This window comes from Molossus molossus, unplaced genomic scaffold (assembly GCF_014108415.1).
Source record: "Molossus molossus isolate mMolMol1 unplaced genomic scaffold, mMolMol1.p scaffold_m16_p_9, whole genome shotgun sequence".
Taxonomy (NCBI): Eukaryota; Metazoa; Chordata; class Mammalia; order Chiroptera; family Molossidae; genus Molossus; species Molossus molossus.
The window spans coordinates 29,749,278-29,765,415 of NW_023425403.1; the positions used below are offsets into that span (position 1 = coordinate 29,749,278).

Consider the following 16,138-nt stretch of genomic DNA (forward strand, 5'->3'; position numbering starts at 1 on the left):
TCCAGCTAACTTGGAAGCAGGAGAGCAAAGCAATAACTACTTGTGGCCATTTTTTAACCTTTCTCAGAAAAACACCAGCTTGTCTGATTCCTCTTCCAAAAGATACCTCTTTCTAGGTCTCTAATTACACATATGTTAGACTAGCTGATAGTATCCCATAGCTCTTGGCTGCTCTGTCCTGCTTTTCTTTCCCCACTCTATTTTTTTCCATTTTGATTATTTCTAGTGACTTATCTTCAAGTTCTTTGATTCTTTCCTCAGCTGTGTCCTGTCTACTGATGAGCCTGTTGAAGAAATTCCTCGTTGCCATGAAAGTAGTTTTTTGTTGTTGTTGTTATATCTAGCAATTTGTTTGACTCTTTCTTATAGTTTTCCTTTCTCTTCTGAAATTCTCCATCTGTTCATGAATGTTGTCCTCTTTCCTCACTATATGCTTTAACATATTAATCACAGTTATTTTAAAGTCCATCACATAGTTTCAACTTCTAGGTCATCTCTGGATCTGGTTCTCTTGATTGCTTTGTCTCTTGACAGTAAGTTTTTTTCTTATGTGTGTGCTGTAATTTTTAACTGAATGCCATTGTGTGTAGAAGAGCAATAGAGACTGAAGTACACAGCATTCATGCATAGAAGCAGACATGCCTCTTCTCTTGTGAAGTTGTAGCATGGTGGGGGAGGGAGGAGCGGAGCTGAGTCAATTTAATCAAGAGTTGACCTAGTTCTGGGTGTTGTTACCTTCAGTGTACCACAATCTTCAAATTCTTCTAGAGGTAGGCTGCTGTTACCTTGAGTTTAGAGTAGGAGCTGGGTGACAGAGGAATTTTCTGTGCTCTTAATCTCCCCATGGCCTCCAGCCATCCTTGCATGCCTGTGCCTCAAATGGGGTCTTTCTCCATGCTCTTGCCCCTCTCCCAGCAGTAGTATGCTCTTCCTTGTTACAAGATGCTGACCAGGTGGGGGAGCACAGAAGTTCTCTTTTGTCCTGGTCCAGCTTTGTCTTATGCAGGCTGTGCACCTGGGCCTCAAAAGTAGGATTTGGGGTTGTTTTCATTTGTTTGTTTTAGCATTCCTTCCCCTCATCTCTATACTTCGTCTTGTGTGGAAGTTTCTTATTCTCCCTCCGGCAGTAGCAGAGGAATAAATTCTCCTTATTGGTGTAGGATCCTGGTCCAGGACTGTTTCCTGCCCTTGCCCAGGAGGAGAGGGTTTTGCCTCTACCTTTCCCACAGCAGCACTCGATCTCTGCCTGTGTCCCAGGGCAGGACTGTTTCCTGCCCCTACCTGGGGCAGAGGCAGTTTGTTTCTATTCCTCCCCGTGGAGAATATATTTTTGCCTGTGGTCTGAAGGTGAGAGGGTTTGCTTTTGATTCACACGAGGGAAGAGCCTGGGGAAGCAGGCAAAGCTTCGTCTGTTCTCTCCCTGCCCCTTCCTCCACAGTCACCAAGGGAGGCTCTCTCTAGTCTCCGGACTTATCCCTTATTTCTCATGAGCACCTGGTGGAGGCCAGTGGAGAAAAACTTGTCGCAGACACACTCACTGGCCCACATTGGCCTCTAAGAATTTGTTTTTATTTTGGCTTGTATGGCTACTACCTTTCTCTTCTGTTCTGTGCCAAAGCTGAAGCTGTGGCCCTCTCCTTGGAGGGGCTTCTTGTCCCTGTTTGGAATCCAGTTAACTTGGTGGCCCTACCACCTCAGAACCTCTGATAAGATCAGGAAAAATTAGAATTTTATAGAAATCCAGCCTTTTCTCGTTGTTAGGATGGGAATAATGTTCTTGGAAGCTTTTTACATCCCACATACTCCTTATATTGGGCTTCTGAGGCCAACTGGCCCCATATGATCTCATTCTACATGGTGCTAATACAGACAATCCTTTTAGGGTTGTTGTTGTTGGCAAAAATATTCATGCCAAGCACACACACCTGGAAATTTTTATCTGTCTTTGCTCTTTTTTAGGTAAAATGTCAATTTGGAGGGTTCTTCTGAGAAGCAATCTGTCTGACAGGCGGTGGAGATCTCAGCCAGGCTGTGTTTATTTTAACATTTTTAAAAAGAAGAAAAAAAGTCATAGTCAGCCTGAATGATTTAATTTGGAGTATTTTCTTGTAACAACTGTGAGAAATTCCATTGGCAAAATACACAATTCCAGACATTTGTTCTCAACAAATTATTCCTCTGTTTAGCATCCCTGATTGCCCCAATTACACTAATTGATTACTAAATGTACAAATACAGTAGACATGTCACAGGAAATTTAACTCTTATCCTGTCCAGAGCAGAGAAGGGTTTCAAAATAGAAAGGATGTGGTATCCTTAGATCCGATATCTCTTTGAAAATTGCAAGAATGTCTTTAAAGCTGATGCTTATACTCTTGGGCGGACACATGACCTTTCCATTCCTCTTCTTGCAGCCATTTATTTTACCTGCAAACATGGCCCCGTGGAGCTGTCAGCCTCAAGCTGTGTCCTGAGGACCTCAAAGCTCACCTGCCTCCTCCCACCACACGCCCCTGAAACTCATTATTCCAGTCCTCTACCCCCTTTCTTTGAATTAGGCAGTGCATTTCCAGAGGACTTCAGCTAATGTGCTCATGTACTATCTAGAAAATATGACCTTTTTATTCATAAACACCTACCACCATTTATTGGTGCAGTTTATCAGATGAGTTGGCTGCCATCTAGCCAGGCTCAGAGGCAATGATACACTTGCAAGGAAGTTTTAATGAGGAAGGAAAGGACTAGAGTCCTGGGAAGAATAAGCCAAGAGCAGTGGCGGAGAAAACCAAGAAGTCTAAGGACCCGAGAGTGAACAAAAAGAGAAGTATGGGAGAGGGACCTCTAGGTAACTGTGCCTTCATGAAACACTTCACTTTACCCACGTGGTCAGTAAAGAACCAGTCAGAAGAACTTGCCCATAATAAGGACAAGGGTGTATACGTAGGTCATATACCTAGGTTTTTATATTGAATTTCTCACTTTTCTATTCAATCTGGATTTTCTTTTAGTTTGTTATATGTGTTGAGAAAAGGTAAATATTATACTCTATGTTACAGAAGTTTAATTCCCCAAGTAACAACCAGCCTGCACATGTATGGCCTCTAGCTTTGCTCTATTATTGGTTCCTATTTGTAAAGCAAGGTCAGTTATATTTTATATTTGCTAATCTACAGCCCTGAAACAGAGTAGCAAATAAGAATTAAGCAGAGTTTATGGAGAGAAAAAATGATTGAAATGATTGCCATTCCTACTCCAAGTCCTGAAACTGATGGGAAAGAGAGAAACAGTAAAGGGAGAAAAAAGGCAAAAACCATGGAAACCAAGGAAGACAGAGGAGGTGGTGAACAAACAAGAGATAATAGGAAAGGAAAGAGGAAATGACCATCACTGTGGGTTGACTAGATGAGGAAATGAATTAAGAAGCCAGCAAAAACACTACTACAACAATAGAAATTTTTATGTCTTTCCCCAAATTGCCTGCATTAAATTTTCAGCCAAAACAGAAATGCAATTAAAAGTGAATGGGAGCTATTTTGTTTATCAGCTTATTTTGTTCATTATAGTCAACAAATAAGTGAGATTATGTGGTACTTCTCTTTCTGTGACTGGCTTATTTCGCTCAGCATAATATTCTCCAGGTCCCTCCATGTCCAGATGTCCATTAGATCCAGAGACATGGAAGTAGGGAACAGACTACCCTAGCCAGTTTGGCTCAATGGTTAGAACGTCAGCCTAAGGACCGAAGGGTTGCAAGATCCCTGGCCCCAGTCAGGGGTCAGGGTCATGTGGGAGGCAGTCAATCGATGTGTCTCTCTCACATAGATGTTTCTCTCTCTCTCCCTCCCTCCTTCCCTTCCACTCTTCTAAAAATCCATGGAAAAATATCCTCTGGTGAGGATTAACAACAACAACAAAAAAGTGAATGGGAGTTTTCCCACCTTCCCTTCTCTTCCTTTTCCTTCCTTGCCCTCCCCTCCCAGCTCAGAGGTGAGGGCGTCTGAGGATGCAAGTTGGTGACCCAGAAGGGGTGCCCCGCACAGGCTCTGTCAGAAGTATATCTGGTGTGTGAGAAAGGGGAGGGCTACTCTGGCGTGTTTGGGAGACTGTTACATTGAGCATGTAAATAAATATGTAGAGGATGATGCAAACCAGCGGGAGTAAGGTCTCTCGCTGTTTGTAGGGATTTATAAACCTGGAAAGAGAAAAGCTAGAAAGAACCCTGAGGTGTTGGACTAAAATTGGAAGTATTGGCATGCTGCCATGGATTTTAAAAATATACGTACATAGATAGATGGAGAAATAGCTACCGATTTGTGCATACACACAGGCACACACAGCAACCAGTAACAATGGGCACATCAAGTGACCAGATTTTAGTGTCTAAATACCATCCTCTACTGCAAGAAACCTTGGGAAAATGGCAGATCCAGGGCTGGGGCAGGGAAAGTACAAAATGACCCTGGGACTACTTGTGCCAAAAAGTAAGAAAATGCTCGAAAAATGATGAAGATATAAAAAGAACAAAGAAGCCAGATTATTGAAAGGGATCCTATTGGCCTAATTTAGCTTTGACCATCAACGTAAATCATAGGACTGTGAGGTTACTACCCATCAAATAAAGTAAAAACCCATGAGTTTGTACAGGTAGAAACAAATAATGAAAAAGAAAAATGAATCAATAAGGAAGGAGGAAACGCTCATCTTTCAGTGGAATGCCAGCTAGCAAATGTAGAAGACAGGGAGAACTTTCTTTGGAACCTCACCGTGGTAGCTAATACAGGTAGACGATACAAACGTATGCCAAGGCTGATGGCTGGAAGTTTGATGAGGAACAGGGTATTGGCGTGACACAGACTATTCCCCCCACCCCAACAAAACATCGATAAACTAAAGAGGGAAAAATCAATGATTTTATAGTAGAAGAACCTGGCAGGCACCCACTTCACCAGGTGATCAGGGTTAATATCACCAGGAATGGAAAGGGAGCGTGATTTCTGTGGTATTCCTACCAGACCATGCACTGCTTTAGTCTGGTCATAGGGAAACATCAGCACACAGTTGAGATTCAAAGTACAGGATGGAAGACTGTCAAACACGTGAGAGACAGGCCAAGACTAAGGAGGTGTTTCATAGTGAAGGACACTAATGAGACATGACAACTACAGTGATACCTCGGTTCTCGAACGCCTCGGATTTCGACCAAATCGGTATTCGACCAGGAGATTCGAGAAATTTTTGTCTTGGAATCCGAACAAATATTTGGAACTCGAACTTCCGAGATGAGCCAAGTTGAGCCGAATGGCGTTCATTCGGCCCAGCGCGCCTTGCTTGCGTCATCAGTGTGAGTGCAGAGAGAGAGTCACGCTTTGTGGAGAGAGTCACGCTTTACACTGAATTGAACCCTTAGACATACTGTACACTTTTATTTCTTGTTGAGACTTATGTTTTTCTACATATTATATACAAATTAGGCCAGTAAATAGGCATTTTCTGGGGCTTGGAACGAATTAATCCAGTTTCCATTATTTCCTATTGGGTTTCATTGCTTCGGTTCTCGAACAATTTGGTTCTCGACCGTCCTCCTGGAACGAATTATGTTCGAGAACCGAGGTATCACTGTAAATAGAAAGTATGCTCTGGATAGACTCCTGGAACAGAAAGAGAGAGAGAGAGGCAGGAAAGAAGGAAGAAAAGATGCAGGGGGAAGAAGGGGAGGGAAGGAGAGGGAGAACAATTTCTCACTGTTGGGACAGTTGGCAAAATGTTAATGGAGTCTGTAGGTGGTTGTATTACATCAGTGTTGATTTCCTGACTGGGAGACTTGAAGGGTAGTTATGTGGGAAAGTGTCCTTACTTTTGGGTGGTGTACACTGAACTGTTTAGGGGCAATGGGGAATTATGTCATATATATTATATATTATAGATAGGTAAATGGATAAATAGAGCAAATGCAGTAAAATGCTAATAGAGAATCTGGGTGAAAGAGATGTGAGAATTCTTTGTATTTTTCTTGTAATGTTTTTATAGGTTTAAAACTATTTGAATTTTTTGCCCTGGCGGTTTGGCTCAGCGGTTAGAGCATCCGCCTGCGGTCCGGAGAGACCCGGGTTTGGTTCCCGCTAAGGGCATGTACCTCAGTTGTGGTTTGTCCCCGGCCCTGGTTGGTCGTGTGGGTGGCAGCCACTCGATGTGTCCCTTTCACATCGATGTTTCCCTCTCTCTCTCTCTCTTCCTCTCTCTCCCTCCGACTCTATCTGTGCAAAAAATGGAAAAATATCCTCCGGTGAGGATTAAAAAAAAACTATTTGAATTTTTTAAAAAGAAAGTGGAGGTAGGAGAGAGTGGAGGAGGAAGAAGTTGCAGGAGAGGCAGAGGCAAGGCTGTAACTCTGGGCTCTAGCTATGACAGGTAGCCCGCTAGGGTTTCTGCTTGTCTCAGGACCCAGAGCCTAAGAGGAGTGAGGAGCTGAGCACAGACATCCCTCACGTCTAAGGAAGAGAGCACAAGCCTTACCAGAGTCCAGAGATTACTCCAGGATAAAAGCCCTGGAGCGCCACCAATCACAGGAAAGCAGCCCACAGCCCCACACGGGCTCCTGCCGGTAGGGAAGCCACTGTAGGGACAAGGATCAGGTTCTGCAGGGCCACCCCACCTGCAGCCTGTCTGCCCCAGATATGGCACAGACACAGCGTAGTGGGCTAGGTCCGCTGGAACGATACGATCCTGGGATCCAATGGATCAGAAGCCAGGGGCAACTGAAGCAACTGCCCCAACCGGGCCAGAGTCACCCTTATCTTCTTTGTCAACCTGTCTCTCATCCGGGGATGGGGAGAGCAGAATCAGAGCGAAAACAGAGAGGAAAGGACACACTCAGAAAGAGAAAAGTGATGCAGGTGGAAGGAATAAGACGGCCTCCAAGCACTTCCCCCCTTTGATGTATTGCAATCTAAATTTAGTTCCCCTAACCAGGTAGCTCTTGAGACTCATAGTTTACTAGATATTTATGAGGAGGAAAAACGCTCTAATCCTTTTCATTATCTTTTTTTTAGAAAAAGAAAGAAACCCACAACTATTTCAGAGCCATGCAAAGAGATGAATCAGCCCTGGACCACCTTCTCTCCACTCAGTAGAAAAGCCTGCTCAGCCTCCACGCTCTGCGAAGTCCCAAGGCCCAGAGCAGATCATCGGCAGGGGCTGGGGCCCTTTGGGAGACTGGAGGAGGACGTGTGAGCGCAAGTTAATGAGAGAACGGGACTTTGCAGTTCAGCTCAGCAGCTAAGAATATCTCCTATGGACTAGAAACGGTTTCTATGTCCGAGATCTTGGCATTTCTTTAAAAGGATAAAAGGAGCCAGACCTGCAGAAGCAGGGCGGTGGGGTTTAGAGCAAAGAACAGTGGGTAAGAAATGGAGGCCTCTAAACTCTTTCCTGACCAGTCACTTCACCTCCTGGGCCGCAATCTTCGTATCTTCAAAATATCAGAACTGCTCAATCTCCTAGCTTCCTCTCCATTCCACAATTCCAGAGTAAAACAACCTAACAGCTCTCCGAAAGCGATTAAGATGTACATGTAGAGATGCACAGAAAAAGGGATGACAAGATTCACACCCAACTGTTCACAGAGATTTGGGGAATAGGGGGAGACTTGGAGAAGACTGTGCATTTCTATATAGTGTGACTTTCTAAATAACTACAATGTATTAATTTGGTTAAGTTAAAAATCACAAAATAGTTAAAATCAGAGACACAACTATCAAAAATGACAAAAATGTTTATATCAAATAATCCATAATCAAATGTAAATAGTCCCAGGCAAAATTACATGCACGGTTCCTTCCAATCAGAAAGAGTGGGAACTGGGTTTAGCATTTCCTCTTCTAATAACCAGCAGGGCGACTTTTCTGTGTGACTTTTCCTGTCTCTCTCTCTTTGGCACACCATATTCCCAGCCCCCCAGAAGTGAACCCCTCTCTCGACCATGTTCCCATGGCACTCACTGGTAACTCTTATCAAATGCAATTGCCTTTCTCTGCTCTTGTGTCTGTGTCTTTCAACAGAGGGGACTTTTTGAGGCTCTCTGTCTGCCCCATTTTGGACCTTGGGTCTCGGCACAGGGCCGGGCACACAGTGTGTGTTCCATGAGAGTCTATGGGATCGAACGCACATTCGTGCAACCGACACACACACAGCACCATCTTCTTTCTTAGTCTCCCAGGAGTAGAAATATCATACCTGATCTCCAAATTATAAATTCACAGCAATCAAACCATAAAGGAAAGTGTGGAGGGTACCCTTTCCTTGCAGTGTGTTCCAGATCATTCTTGAGGCTGCTCTTCACACTTTTCCTCATCCCTAGGATCACAGAGCTATCCCTGCTGTCACTACAAATGGACATCTTTATGTAGCCAGATTGGTCAGTTCACTCTTCCTTCACCAAGAAGGAAGGGGAAACCAGCACAAGAAAGGTGGCCCAGTCTAGAGCCCTGCTGCAAGTCTCAAGTCCTCCTGTAGGGTGCAGTGTAGAGACTTCGGCTGGCTTTGGGAGACCCAGACCCTGGTTCAGGAAGACTCTTCGGCTCTTTGCCTCTCTGGGTCTCACTAACCTCTCTTGTCCTGCATCTACTGTCCACCTCAAGGGTGATGTGAGGTGGCTGTGCCTGGGGAAGGCTCGGGAAAGCAGAGACACTTAGAACTGGAATCTGTGCTTATTGAACACTGTGGGTCACTCTGACTCATGACGAGTAATCAACTTACTTTAAAACTGTAAAATGGTCATTGTAATTAGCAAGATGAACATCAGATAGCTTGTTTCTGCTGAAATACAGAAGTAATTTACCTATTTAAAATAATTCAGGAGATGGAGATTCTTGAGTTCCATCTTTTTCTCTAATACCTTTTCTAGCAGGAACTTCGGAAGAATCCATGGGAACAGACATGGGACATTTAGTTGCTTCTCTTGTTTAACTGCCCACCACCAACCACCATTTGCCCCTGTGGGGGTTGCAGCAGTATATTCTTCTCTCTCCTTCATGGCTACTCCAGAGCCTCACCAAGGCAGCAAGTTTTTAGAAGGCTTAATATCAACATGTCCTAATAGGAAGGCTTTCTGTATGAGTTTGAGGGTGCAAGTAAAATTAGGGAACTAAGTAGCTGAGAGCCATTTCTGTGCATGTCAATAGTTCCTAAGAGAAAGAAGATGACAGAGAAAAGTAACAGGCTCTCTGTCTACACTGACCTAGACATAACCTTTGTAGCCTGACATCCTCACCCTTTTTCATTCCATTGACTCCTACCTCACTGAACTCCTGGCTGCCCATGACCTTCACCACTCCTGCCTTTGCACAGTCTGTTCTTTCTGCTGTGTTTTCCTTTCCCCAATTATCTACCTAGAAAGCTCCTACTCTTCCTTCAAAGCCCTTCTCTGAGACATCAGCATTTTAGCCACTACCCCAGACTAGAAGCAATGTGAGAGCAGGCACTGGGACTCACTCAGCTCTGAGTAGCCAGCACACAGCATATTAGAGCAGCTTAATAAATATGTGTTGAATCAATGAATAAATGAATGAAAACATCCTCTGTGCTTGTTCTGCATGGCACCGACAACACTGAGTTTGTAACCTTCTATATACAAGCTGGGCTCCTTTACCTACCTCTGAGTTCTTTGAGAGCAGGGGTAAATGAATTTAGTCTCTAGCAAGGTGCTTGGGTCCCTGTAAGTGCTCAATACATGTTTGTGGAATAAGTAAATGAGCAGAGAAAGCGTAGATGGTCTTCTTAAGGCCATCTCATCAAATCCAAAGTCATAAAGCTCAGAAGATACTCAGAAGTAACTTGCAGACTTCAGCTTTCTGAGATGTGCAGGGAGAGAGTTGAATGCCATGACCTCTAAGCTCTAAGATGCTGTAATTTGGAAAAGTAGCAATTATCACAGTGACCAGAGCCCAAGAAATCCTGATAAAAAGAATTGGCATTTGGCTCCTGTAGAAAAGATTACTCTGCAGCAGAAACTATTGCTACAGGTCCTCCATTTATTTGAAATTTCTAAAACCCTTTACCTTTGAGATAAACAAGTGCCCGGCGGTGATAGGGGACATGTGAAACGTGCATGTGGAAACTTGGGGAACATCAGTGGAACTAGCATGGCTTCACATGCTTTTGCTGGCTGTGTTTTAGCGTTGGAAGTTGTTTATGTTTTTGTGAACATTCAGATGCTCGAGCTTCTGGGCAAAGCAGCAAATATTACCACATACTTGAGTGGGGCTAGTGCCAGAATCAGAACCACAGAGTCATTATTCTATGCATGACTATGTCACAGTGCTCTTAAAAGTGGTAGTGCTTCAGATCAATCCTCCGCGGGCTAAACGTCAAATACACAAGCTCTAATCGTTAGTGGTTACAGCAAGCTTAATATCTACTAACTGAATTGAAGAGCATCTACTCTGTGCCAAGCAGAATCCTGGAAAAGAACACTGAATCAAACCAAGTCCTCTCCCCTTGAGGTGCCTACATCTTAGTGGAAAAGACAGAAAAGTGAAGAGAAACACAGCTGCGTCCTAAGTCAGGTAGGAATGAGTACTCTGGAGAGAATCAGAACAAGACACAGGGCGCCTGGGATGCTACAGAAGTGCTTGCCTTAGGCCAGCACCGCAGACCACAAGGCTTCTTTTGGTGTGAACTTTCTCCTGGAGTCTCAAGCAATGTTCTTATGAGGAAGGCCAAGTGAGCCAGCATTTGCTAGCATTAGAGGAACAGATCAGAAAACTGAAATAATGAGGTTTCTTGCCCCTGGAGTTACAGCTCGTGGTTCCCAGGGGAGCATCCAGGTTGACCCAACAATTCTAGGCATTCAGGAGAGCAGAGGCCCTAAGCATCCTCCTCTTGTTCTTTTGTTATTTGGATAACTGGTAAATGGCAAAGTCAGTTAGTTTATTACAGAACTTTTTTTTTTCATTGCTATGGCCTCCATAATAAAATATTTTGATTTGACTATGTAATCTAGCAATTAATTCTGGAAATGGAACATATAAAGCTGATCATTGGAATGTACTTAATTATGTAGCCACTTATTCAAACAAATATCAAGCACGTATGATATAGCAGCCCCTAATCTGGGTGATGTGAGGAATAAGCAGTCATGGACTTCACCTTAGGTGGCTTAGCATCTACCAGGACAGATAAGATTTGCTCAATGTTTCCATGCTACGTGGTAGGACATCACTGAGCCGCAAAAGTGCTGCGGATCGAGTGCAAAGGCAGAGATTACGCCAGGCCCTGGGAATCAGGAATGTCTTCACAATGGATTTGGAGCTGAGATTTGAATGAACCATCCCCTTGTCACATGGTTCTTACAGTGGCAAGAATGACACAGTCTTGGGCTGAGTGGAGAGCCCCTGGCCCCTGCATGCCCTTGTGTTGTGTGTGCTGAGAGCACCGTAGCCAGGGCAACAACACAGTAAACCCAGGGAGGCTTTACCCCTCCACGGTCCCCCCTTATTCAGAGCCATCACTTGGATCTACCCAGTCTAATGCCTCAGCCTCCTAACCAGTCCCCCTGCTTCTGTCCCTGTGCCCCAAGTCTATGCTCCACACAGGATATGGGATGATCGCTTACAAACCTTCATCAGATTGAGCATCTCTTGTCTGAAACCTTCCAGTGGCTTTCCATCACCCTTACAGTAAAATCCAAGTCTTCACCATGGCCTTCACTGTAAGCCCTTCAAGGTTTGGCCCTAGAAATTTCTCCCAGCTCTGTGCCTACTACCTTTCTCTTTATTTATTTATTTTTTAAATTTTTTTAAAAAATTGATTTTAGAGAAAGAGGAAGGGAGAGGGAAAGAGAGAAACATCGACGAGAGAGAACATCAATTGGCTGCCTCTTGCATGCCCCCCACTGGGGATCGGGCCCACAACCTCAGCATGTGCCCTGACTGGGAATTGAACCGGTGAGCTCTTGGTACATGGGTTGATGCGCAACCATTGAGCCACACCAGCCAGGCAAATGTTTCCCTTTAATTACTCCACTGCAGACATAACCAAGCTTACTCCTGCTCCAGAGTCTATGCACATGTTTCCCCCTTTTCCAGGTATGCTTTTCCCCAAAACCACATGGGTTCTCAAAAGTCACATCCTTGGGGAAGCCTTCCTTAGCCATCTCATCTAAAACACCCTTCTCTTCCATTATTATATATTTGTTCCTTTCCTTGGCCATGTCTGTCTTCTTTACCAGCATAGAACTGCCACGAGAGCAGACTTTGTCTATTTTGCCTCTCTTGCTCAGTGCCTGGAATAGTACCTGGCACAAAGTAGGTGTTTAATAAATGCATGTGGAATGATCCCACAAAGGCACTGGTGGGATTATATTCAACATGCCGCTCATCCCAGTTTTCATCAGCCAATGCCAGCATTTGACTTCCTCGAATGCTGAATGACTTCCAAATATCTATCTTTGGGTTGGACCTCTTATCTAAGTTCCAGGCTCAAATATCCAATTGCTTGCTCTATATCTTCACTTCAATTCCTCAAAGGCTCTTTAGGAGGATGTCCTTGTCTCCTCAGCCCATTTCCACACAACTGAGCCCCTCCCAGTGGTCCTGGTCTCAGTGAAGGGTGCGTCCGCCTCTGAGTAAGCCAGACATCTGAAGTCACAGGCTCCTTCCCCCAATTCCTCACCGAGCCCTGTTCACTCTTTTCCATCTCCACACCCACAATCTTTAGCCAAGCTCCTGACGTTCTCTCCTGGACTAGTGTAAGAATCTTACAACTGGCTCCCCATATCCACCTCGGGGCCCTTCCATATGTCTTCTACACAGCAGCCAGTGTGGTCCCTTAAACACATCCTCCAATCACAGCACTCCTGCACTTGGATCTGTGGTTCACTTCCCTCTGCTCTTAGGATAAAGATCAGAATTGTTAAAATCTTCTGTAAGAGGGGTGGATATTCTACCGAGACACGATGACATAACTATACACGTTGTTAAATGCTGAAATACCTCTATTCCTCCTGGTCAATAGCCATTATCTCAAGCTCTTAAACACACCCTACTATTGCTGCTCTGACCACTCTGTGCCCTCCCCCAGATCTTTCCTCTCAATCAGCAACTATAGGATTAACACTTGGACAGCAGGCACACACACCCTCGTGCACACAATGTGCACAAACACGCACACGCTCGGGCCCCGGGGCACGCTGTCCCAGTTGTAGACTGCTATGATGATTGCCCCAGCACAATCCCAATTTCCCCTCTCCTGCCTTAGCCAGTCTTTCTTGCTTTCTGCACTGCAGCCATCTGACCTTCCTTAAACTCTCTGAGCTTCCCCTGCCTCAGGGACTTTGCACAGGCTGATCTCTACAATTGGAATGTTCTTTCCTTCCTTCACCTCATTCACCACTACTTATGCTTTAGCTCAACTACCTCTTCCATCCAGCAGCCTTCTCTGACCTCCAGCTCTAGGTCAAGTCTCTCTTATATTCTCATGAAATCTCGTGCTGTTCCTTCACAGAGCCTAACATAGTTTGGTTTGCATATCTATCTATGTGGCTATTTGATTGCTAGCTCGCATTACCAGTGGAGTACAGTTCAGAGACGATGAAAACTTCTGTTTACTATGAAATCCCTCAAGCTCAGCACTCCTCACCACGTGCAGATGTACAGGAAGACATCAATAAAGACAATGGGTCTAAAGCATGAGCATTGCTTGAATAAGTGAAAGACTCTGGCATCATATAAAGACATTGGTGCATGAATGTTCTATGCGTGTCCTTATGTGTGAACTTGTTCTTTTCTCTAACTATACTAATGATGATGATAACAGTGAGTAGACATAATGATGCAATAAGAAAAGTGCCCTGAATATTCAGATGTCTCTTGTATAAGCCAAGAGTTCCTCTTTTCATACTACTTAGAGTAATTACTTCCTATTACAGCAAGTAGTACATATTCTTTCCATAAAACATACTATTTGAAAGTGTGCTACTTATATAAGGATCAGCATTTTTGTACTATTGCTATCACAGTCTACCACCTCAAAAGATTCAAGCCAAAACACAATCTCAAGCCATGACCCCAGGACAAGTTGTATCTTCTCAAAACAATGAGTGAATGTTTTCAAGAGAAGAAGTCCCTGCTGCCATTCGGAGGCTGGCTCTGCAAACATTACTGAGCAGCAGCATTGTCCCGATGGGTGCACTAATGTGTGTAATGAGGGCGTAAGTTCAGCTTCTATAGTCCTTCTCCCATTACCCATACTCTCCACTCAAGAGCAAAAGCCACAACGGCTTATAAAACCAGAATGAGGCTCAGGCAACGCTGGCAGCCCCAGGGTCAGCCCATCTGCAGCTTCTTGCCCCTGCACAGTCACTGAACACAGGACAAAGACCAGCAGGACCCAAGATCTGGGGAGCAGGACTAAATCAGCAGCAAGGGGCTTTGCACTCTGGCGAATCCTTCCTTTGCACCCCTCTGACATCCGTTGCCTTGCTAGCAGCAGTTTGCTCTTTGAAAGAAAGAGGCTGTCCTTGGCCAGGACTGCAGTCTCCAGTCCGAGATCAGAGCCTCCCCTCAGTCGCTAGCAGGGCTAAGCGCCACCTGTCACTGGCACTGAGCCGATCGATCGATAGAAAATGTTGTCAATAAAGTGTAAATAATGCCTGATTGCCTGCTGCTCTCCGAGCCCCGAGATGAACCGAGGAAGTGCTCTGAGGAGAGACAGCAGAGGGACAAGCCAGCTACACTCCAACAGGAGGCCAATCAGGACAAAGCTGTTCCCCGGGTGTCACCAAAACCTTTCAGTTTCACATAGAAAATTAGCCCTGGCTCAAGGCTTATGAGCATTCAGTTGTCCCCATTTCTGCTAAATGGATTCCTTTGAGAGCTGGCATCTTAACCCTTGGAAGGCCTCTGGAGGGTTGGTGCTCCCCAACCGGAAACTGCACTGCGGAGACACATGCATCTGGGTTTCTGCAGCCGGCCCTGAACTAAGGAGGCCTCAGCACTGGCCTCTCTCACCAGAAATGCATCCCCATGGGAAGCAAGAACAATTCCTTCACCTGGTGTGGGGGGGGGGGGGCTGGGACACCATGACCTACAGCTGTTTCTGGGGTACTGTGCAATGGTCCCTGGGCCCCCTCTCCTGAGCCACGCCAGGACTCTCACGAAAGAAATGGGTTAAGAGTTTCAATCTTCTGTGCAAAGGCCAGCCTTCAGCTCTACATGCTGCAGCACTGTCCTTAGGTCTGTAATGGTATATTTGTACAGAAGGATGAAAGAAGAGGAGGAGGGCTTGGCCCTCCTCATCCAATTTCTGACCTGAAGTCCAGTCCATAGGCTTCACCTCCCCTCTGAAGTTCACTGCCATAGGCTCTGCATCGTACCACACACCTACTTCTGTTTCCCATCACCTACGATCGCTCCATCCCTTCTGATCTTTTAGCTGTGAATTTACTCCACAGAGGACCAACTGAATCCAAATGGGGTCTTGGCCCTGGGAGAGAGAGCAAGTGGCATTTTGCATTTTAAGCAGGGTGGAGGGAGCAGGGGACAGAGGCACACTGCCAGAGGAAAAGCTAAACTTGTGTTCTGGGAATTTGCCCCTCTGGTCTGCAAAGTCACCCAGCCCCTGCCACATGGATGAACCTGGAGGACATGATGCTCCGTGAAATAAGCCAGTCGCACAAGGACAAATACTGTACCTGTCCACTTACATGGACAGATTCATGGACAGACAGCAGACTGGGTGCCAGGGGCTGGGGAGAGGAAGGGATGGGGCATTATTGCTTGATGGGTTCAGAGGTTCAGTTTTGCAAGGAGAAAAGGGTTCTGTGGATGGAGGCTGGTGACGGTTGTACCACAATATGAATGGACTTAATGCCACTGAACTATACTCTTAAAAATGGTTAAGATGATAAAATTCTATGTTACGTGTATTTCAGCACAAGTTAAAACTATTTTAAATAATTAAAATGGCAAAGAACAAGTCACAATGGGGAAATTTATTCTAAATTAGAACCTGAATTAGCATGTGTACCTGAACAACTTAATCGTCTGGCAAAACCAAGCAAAAGTCGTTCAATCCACCAGCCCAAGCCGCACCTTGTTCTCTTTCTAGGGTTGATTTCCTCTCTATCCCGTCGATTCCCAGA

General features: G+C 45.0%; 1 protein-coding gene across 13 annotated transcripts in view; it reads right to left on the reverse strand.

The window, feature by feature from the left end:
- Positions 1–16,138, reverse strand: part of ANK1 (ankyrin 1) — a 138,251-nt gene that overhangs the window by 84,907 nt on the left and 37,206 nt on the right. Inside the window, exon 2 of one of the 13 annotated variants that reach the window (XM_036250574.1) lies at positions 1,926–2,029. The exons of the other annotated variants lie outside the window; for them this stretch is intronic. The gene's annotated coding sequence lies outside the window, so the exon portion shown is untranslated. The remainder of the gene's footprint in view (positions 1–1,925; positions 2,030–16,138) is intronic. 13 annotated transcript variants of the gene reach the window in all.